We start from the raw sequence: 8,999 nt of genomic DNA, 5'->3' as shown, positions 1-8,999 counted from the left end.
ATGATAACTAAACCCATTAAACGCCGTATTGTTTTGACCTATTATTCGTGTTGCCATGTGGATTATTATAGGTAATATCATGTGTGAATGAACAAGTGTTATGATTAATGAAAATAGATATATATATATATATATATGCATGTGTAGACACCTAAAAATGTCTCATCGATCATGTACTAATTATTCCTCTAATTGATTAAATAATTCTTTAATTATTTAATTAATCTTATTCTTGTAATTTCATATTTCCTCATAATCTTACTAATTATTCTATTTCTTATTCTTTCACCATTTAATCATTTTCTAAATATTAATTAAATATTTATTATTTAATTAATTATGGTTAATTCCCCAATTTAAATAATCTTTATTATTTAAATAAATTAATTTTCAATTTCTATCTCTAATCATCTAATCATTCAACCCTCTTATAAATATAAATTAAATATTTATTATTTAATTAAATTCCATTTCTAAATAATTAAATAGTTTCTTTAAATTATTTAATTAGCTAATTAATTCTTCATTTCCAAATCCCCAAATTCTAATTTCATTTAATTTCATATTCTTCTAATTTCTTCCAAATTCAAATACATGTGCATGATTTCAAAAACCAAATTGAAAATCAAAGTTAAGTTCTAAATATATTCAAATACTAAATTGAATTAATAAATTCAATTATTTGAATTAAAATCTCATGCAATGATTAAATTAAAAATCTAAATCTAAATGCAAGCACATGCTAAATTAATTAATTCAATCAATTAATTAATTAAATCATTTATCTCTTCAACTTCTATTTCCATCTTTCAGTTAGCTTTTTCTAAATTAAGCTCTCTATGTCATCCTCTTTATTTCCTTCAATCATTCTTTTTCTTCGCTCAGTCAGCTTTTTCTCAATCAATTCACTCAATTAATCTATTCAATCTTTTGAGTTTCACTCCTACAATCAACAGTTCAACTATCAATTTTCAATTGAGCTCACCTAAGTTCACACCTCTTGATCAATTTGTTCCACCTTTCAATCAATCTTCTCCAATTTTCTATAAATTGAGCATCCAATCTCCATTTTCATCAATCACGAACTTTGAATCTTTGTGTCACTTGCAGGTTACCAACGCAATATCTGAGAGCTATCATACCATGAAGAGGAGAAGAGCAATGGAAGTTCTACGCAGTCACGGAATAGGGAGTTTTTGATTTGATTTGATGATTTATAATTCTTATTTCTTAATTGCATTATTCCATTGTATTGTTTATTAAATTCTGATTAGGATAGGGATTTGTCATTTCCCTTGTTTCTAATTGATTACTTGTTAATAGAAGATGAATTTTGCATTCCCACATTTTGGTGAACCTGACGTGAACTAACAACAATTTAACCTTTTCTGTGTTCTGTGTGATTTTTGCAGATTGTGCGGATTATTCATTTTTTTTTGCAGGTTACATGAATTTTGAGAAAAGATTTTCCGTCACGCATTTGAGCTTACATCATCACGCAATCGCATAGACATAATCACACATTCGACCCTTTGGGGTCACACATTCGTTCAGACGGGGTCACGCAATCGCCCTGTCCAGATCATGTAATCGCCCTTTTGGAATCACGCATTCGCAGGAAGCTTTGCTGTTTAAATTTTTCTTTCGTCTGTTATCTGTTCTGTTTAATTTTGTCTTAAAATTGGTTAATCTGAGATCAAATTGTTTTTATTTCATGATTTGATTAACACTGTTTATGGCAAGAAAAGTTCAGTTCAAGATTTTAGGTGCAAGAAGGACGAAACAACAAAGGAGAGAAGCCAAACGATATCAAAAAGTTCTCTAGGCAGAAAAATTGATATAGGATTTAGAAGAACAACTAGCCTTAGATAGATATAATAGCCTAGTTCTTTCTTATATAGTTAAATATGATCTAATCAATATTGAATGGATGATGAGGGATTTGGCTAGGGCTTCACAATTGGTTTCGCAGGTTCCTGATCGGGTTTAGTTTTCTTGTATTTTCTAATTTTTTTTTGTTGTCTGCATTCTGTCATGCAATCAAGCTGTTAGTGCTATGCAATCGACTAGATATCGTCATGCATTCGGCTTGTCAGATTTACGCATTCGGTCTGTCAGATTTATGTATTCGGTCTGTAAGTATCATGTAATCGCTCAGGTAGTATCACACAATCGCCTTTGTCAAGTTTTGAGTTTATGTTTTCTGTTGGTTTAATTTTACTACTAATCTTCTGTTTACAGCCTGTGGCGGATTCGTAGAGAGGATTAGATTAGTAATTTTGGATGCACACTTCACACTTCAATTTTTAGTGCTTAAAATCAACAACAGTTAAAAAGGACATGCATGGATAATCTCACACTTCGTTGTTGGTGTTTAAAATGAACATAGGCTAAAATTGACATGTGTGTATCTCACACTTGGTTTCTAGTGCTTAAAAATCAAACAAATGGTTAAAATTGACATGTATGCCTTCATTCTTAGATTTGGTGTTTAAAATTGACATGCACATGCGGATATAACACCTAAATTTGGGCTATAAAACGAACGTGAATCAGGTTGCATTAGATTAAATCATTTTCTATTTTTTTAAGGTAAAGAACTTTTCATTGTGTCTGGGGTGGACCTACAGTTGCACTAACTGACTTTCCACCCACCATCGGGCTCTTGGGAGAAAGAAGGAAGGTGACAACGACATCCAAATTTTCTTTTGTTCTACATAGTGAGGGGTATCTTTGAATGGGGATTTCATCACCCCACAGAGGTACTTCGAATTGGGATGCGTTGGGGATATCATCTCTCCCAGCGTACTCTTGAGCGGGTTTTTCGAGCCGCTATATAAATATACTGGTTAGGCGGCTAGAGTGTTGAGTGAATTCGACGTATGTGGGGGCCTTCCCTGCACCGATAAGCTCAACTAAAGCCTTAAGTGGCTTGCTCTAAGAATCCATCATTGGATCGGGACCCCTCAAAACCCAATACTAAGAACCAATTTAGTTGCCAAAAATCCTACATTCAGTGGTTCCGGGAGTGCGGATCGTACCCCATAGATACCCCTCATGTACCTTACATTATGAGATAGAAATACCTCAGTAATAAGATCTTTGGATCTTCGAGGTAAGAGAGACTGGCATGCCCGAAAAGTGTGTGCCGTGGAGTGGAGCCAGTGCTGCCAGACTCTCTATCTGTCCATCTTGTTTTGGTATTTTGCTGCGGGGACCTCACTGAATGGTGTCCACTATCCAGCCTAAGATTGTATTATGTGCTTTTTTATGTATCGTTGTGCTAGACCAGTATTGAGTCAGTCCCTTGGGCTATTTCAGGCCCTATCCCACGTATCTTCGAATTTTCTGAGATTGTTTGAAAATTGAGTCAATCATCTATACGTACCTACCAGCAATTGTTCTCAGATTTGGAAAACTACAAAACATTGTCCTACACACAAAGTTACATAAAACAAAGTCCATTTTGAAACCAAAACTCAAAATTCCTTACATACTTGTGACCCTAGGCTGTTTTTACATCATAGTCCTACTTACGTCCTCATTATCGTCCTACGTCTTTTGCATAGTCCCATTTACATCCTCATTATCGTCCTAAGTCTTTTGCATAGTCACACTTACGTCCTCATTATCGTCCTAAGTCTTTTCATAGTCCCACTTACGTCCTCATTATCGTCCTAAGTCTTTGCATAGTCCCACTTACATCCTCATTATCATCCTAAGTCCTTGCATAGTTCTCACTTACGTCCTCATTATCACCCTAAGTCCTTGCATAGTCCTCATTAACGTCCTCATTATCATCCTAAAGTCCTTGCATAGTCCTTACATAGTTTCACTATCATTCTTAGTCCTTGCATAGTCCTTATATAGTCCTCATTATCATCCTCATATACGTCCTTGTCTAGACCTCATATACGTCTGTCTTAGTTCATCATCATTTGCATAATCATCCTAGAAATTCATACCCCAAACATCCAAAACACAATCAGAGGATCAATCAAACTCAACCTCAACTCAAACAAGTTGGTCAAGTTCAATCAAACATTGTCACATTCAGAGAAATGGAGAAAATATCTTATATTTTGTGATCCTAGGTCCAAACCAAACAAGAAAACATCATGGATTCTAATTATACATTTTGTAGGGAAGGTGGAGGATTCATCCCTTCCATTCCTATTCCATTGCCATCAATAGAAATATTAGCTCAACAAATCAAATTTTTGCAACAACAAGTGGCAAACATGGCTAGTCCTAACAACCATAGGGGTTGGCTAGAAAACATGATGAGAGAAGTGATGGCCATGAGGGGATCAGTATCAGACCAACCTTCTTATTCTTGTGAGACCATTCAAACATGTCAACCTTCATTCTTCAACAAAATCGTTCCTACCTCAGTTCAACCAACATTAGAGTCATGTAAACCTTCTTTTTCTTTCAACCCACTACATCAATCATACCAGTCACATCAACCCAACAATCAAACCTCTTTCAACCAAAATCAAACCCTATTCAACCAAAATCAAAATCAAAATACACACCAACCCAACAATCAAACCTCTTTCAACCAAACTCAAACCCCATTCAACCAAAGTCCAAATCACAATTCACACCAACCCAACATTCAAACCTCGTTCAACCAAAATCACACCCCATTCAACCAAAGTCCAAATCAAAATTCATACCAACCCAACATTCAAACCTCTTTCAACCAAAATCAAAACCCTTTCAACCAAAGTCTAAATCAAAATTCATTCAACCAAAATCAAACATCTTTCACCCAAAATCATACACCTTTCAACCAAAATCAAATCCCACTCAACCAAAGTCCAAATCAAAATTCACACCAACCCAACATTTAAACCTCATTCAACCAAAATCACACCCCTTTCAACCAAAGTCCGAATCAAAATTCACATCAACCCAACATTCAAACTTCTTTCAAACAAAATCAAAACCCTTTCAACCAAATTCCAAATCAAAATTCATTCAACCAAAATCAAACATCTTTCACCCAAAATCATACTCCTTTCAACCAAAATCAAATCCCTTTCAACCAAATCCCAAATCAACCATATCTATCCACCATTTCATCATCCCCTGAAGTCACACAAGACCAATCCATGTCATCTCTATCTAATAACACAATCTCCCAAGGGCTATCAATCATATAAATCCAATCTAATTCAAGTCATGATTTAGAGGATCTCATTCAAAAGAAATCTTCATTAGGCCAAAATGTTGAAACATTCCAATAATCTCCCATGCATATCCAAACTTCTGCCACGTGTCAAGAGGATGATCCAAAATTAGAAGAAATGAGTCTTGAAACAAATAAAGATCAAGAACAACCACTTCCATCCTACCCAATTTTTAATCAAGATCTCTCCGTCCAAGAATCTTATGATGATCCCCTCGCTCTTTTCTATTCCATTCATAATCAAACCCTTCCATCTCAAGAAAAAAGTGTCCTTTCAAGTCCCATCCAACATCCACCTCCTAAGCAAGATCAGGACATCCCTTCCCTCCTTCATAATAATCCCTTTCCAAGACAAGATCAAATCATACCTTTACCTTCATGTCCTAAACGAGATCCCATTATTTCTCCAAATCTTGAACAAGATCTCTCCATCCCTTCATTTCCATGTCATAATCCTCCATGTTCTTCATGATATCCCCTCTCAAATGAACTTAACATTTCTCCTCATGATCACAATCCCTCTACACAAGTTGTTCATGAACCCCTTATCAATGAAATCACCAATCCAGATCATACTACACAGAGCAACTTGTCAACAATTGTATGTTAGCCATCATCACATGCCAATGTGGTGATAGAAACAAGCACGACACCAACTAATGAAATCAACACCCAAATTGTTTCATCATCTTCTTCATGCACAAGCATAACACCATCTAATGAGATCGACACCTGGTTGACTTCATCATCCTCTTCAAGTGCATTAATAGAAACAAGCATAACACCCGCTCATGTCATAACTTCGAAACCAAAATTAATTTGTCTCATATACCCACACTTGAAAGATCAGGGGCAAGAGAACCTACCACAATTGGATTTCTTTGAAAATGATAATGCTATAGCTGAATTCATGGGTTCCAGAGATGGATTTCCCTCCGATGATCCATAAAATCCAAAAACTAATAAAATCAACATTGGAGATGTTGAACACGTACACCCATTTGAGTCGTTATATCCTATTGAAAAACACATCTTTATCCGACTCTTTAAACACAGACCGATGAACTACCTACACAAATATTGTACCTAAAGGCTGGGTTAGTTTAGGTTTTACTTTCTGCATTGCATATCATTTTATTCAAAGCACTGCATCACATATAGTTTATTTTTTAGATGCATTGCATTCTTAAAATTTTCCACATTTTTAGATAGAAACATCAATAAAACAAGGCAATTGTTCAAGTTTATCATTTGTTTGCATCTAAGGAAAACAAGGGTCATTTCCTTTCTTAGATATTCGGGCATGAAGTCTTTGAGGTTCTAAGGTCATTCATTCTCAACATTACCCTATGACGACGCTTTACTTATGGTTGGGTAGTGACTTCACTATTTGAGACTTGTTAACCCAAAATCTATCAATTGCTACATCTCAAACATATTAAGAAGATCTCTAATTCATTCAAGACACCTAGTTGATCATATGACTAGTGAAAAATCTATAATTCTACTTCAGCGCCGTTGTAATTGTCACACCCAAGTAGGTTTCATTACTTACAAGTCAAGGCAAGAAAATAAAAAGAAAAAGAGTTATGCCAAATATCCATCTCAAGGCAAAAGAACAATGATATATAACTGAAATATCAAGCATACAGGTGGGACAAAAAAGCTTGACTATGGGAACATGCAAGTAACTCCATCAGGGCTATGAACGCCAACTGGCAATGGAGCAATATTTGAGAAATTACAATCTATAACCTCGTCGGAGCTCTCAAGGCTTGTTGGCAGCAAGGCTCTATTCGGGATGCTTTTGAAGTTAGAAAATCATGTAGCTAGTCATATAGGATGCTAAGGATCTTTAGTGAACATAAGAGCGGGAATTAACGCATTTGCACACACATGGGAAAAAGAAGATCAAAGTTTCAAGAACCAATGGGGAAGTTTTTCGCGTCTCCATTTGTAAATCCTAGTCACTAAGTATGTTGAGTTGAATGTTCTGAAGGGCCTTAGAGATCGATTGATCGCTTATCTAGGAAATGTTTTGCACCTCCATTTCAATTGGTGTATTCAAATGCAAAAACAAACACAGTCAACCTTGTTCGAATAGGAAATGCATCTTCATCCTGCACGTTGCATTGACATAGGTCATGTCAAAAATTCATTTGTCTCCACATACATTCTATTGATCATCATGTCATACAGGTTTGCACATTGGAGGCATAACTAAAAAAATTTTAAAAATCAAATAAAGTCTTGAAAAAATCCAAAAAAACCGTATAAAGTCCTGAAAAAATCCAAAAAATCATATAAAGTCCTGAAAAAATATCCAAAAACATTGAAAAACTCAAAATTCAAAAACAATGAAAAACTCAAAATTCAAAAACATTGAAAAACTCAAAATTCAAAAACAATGAAAAACTCAAAATCCAAAAACATTGAAAATAAAAAATACCAAAAACATTCAAATACTATCCTGAAAAAATTAACCAAAAACATCGGATACGATCTTGAAAATCATCTAATAAAAAACATTCAAATATTGATCTACATAATCCAAAAATATCGCAAAAGCTCTTGGCAAAGAACTAAAAATAAAAAATCAATCAATCTGAAAAACTTGCAATAAAATGTCTTGTGAGAAACAAATACCCTAGCAAATATCCAACAAACACTTCACACGAAGTTAACAAAGGATACGACTATCCAGTCAAACATCTACAATCAATTGATCAAATTGTCTTATCAATCTATTATGTCCATATCAACATGATCATTATCTTGTCTTAAACAGAAGAGGATACACTTGAAATTAGATAGGTCAGTCTTAAATGGGGTCTGCAACTTTTTGAGATCAGACATTACCAACCATCACATCAAATAACTGAGAACGAAGGCACAAGGTCAGTATAGATGCTGAATTTTGTCCGAGTCAGTCTTTATCTTTTTATCATTTGGTGACAGATATTGTTCCTATGCTACTCAGGGATGTCCACAAGTGACTAGAGGTGCCATGATGGGCATTATCTTTTTCTTTGTTTGCTTCTTGTCTGCTATGTGTTTGTTTCTTCAATGAGATATCTTTGTATCTTGGTTCCTTATACCCTGATGTGCTAAGCTCCATTGTTCAATAATAAGGCTCAGTGATATATATATATTGCACAATAAATATATGACATAGGTTCGTGATTCATTCAATTTCATTTTCATTTTCATCTCATTTGTTTATTGCTAGTTTGTTGATTCTTCTCTCATCGTCTCTTTCTTAATCATTTTCTATCATCTAACATTGTTCTATTTCATTCCAAGGTTCATTCTCTCATATTCTATCTCAATATCATCTTCACATCACCTATCTCTATCACCAATCAACTAACCATTCTTCTATCTTTCATCTCACATTCTTCTTTTTTCAAGAGATCATTCATGTCTTTAATGCGCAAACAATCTCTCGAGGGGGCATTAAACCCTAAGTATCACCGAGGCATACTGGGGCAATTTTTTTTTTTAATTTTCTTTGAAACAATGTCGTTTCAACTTTGTCTGAAAGAGGGGCAAATGTAGACACGTAAAAATGTCTCATTGATCATGTACTAATTATTCCTCTAATTGATTAAATAATTCTTTAATTGTTTAATTAATCTTATTCTTCTAATTTCATATTTCCTCATAATCTTACTAATTGTTCTATTTCTTATTCTTTCATCATTTAATCATTTTAATCATTTTAATCATTTTTTAAATATTAATTAAATATTTATTATTTAATTAATTATGGTTAATTCCCCAATTTAAATAATCTTTATTA

The sequence above is a fragment of the Cryptomeria japonica genome, chromosome 5 (genome assembly GCF_030272615.1).
Source record: "Cryptomeria japonica chromosome 5, Sugi_1.0, whole genome shotgun sequence".
In the NCBI taxonomy this organism is placed as follows: domain Eukaryota; kingdom Viridiplantae; phylum Streptophyta; class Pinopsida; order Cupressales; family Cupressaceae; genus Cryptomeria; species Cryptomeria japonica.
This window is presented reverse-complemented; position numbering follows the sequence as displayed.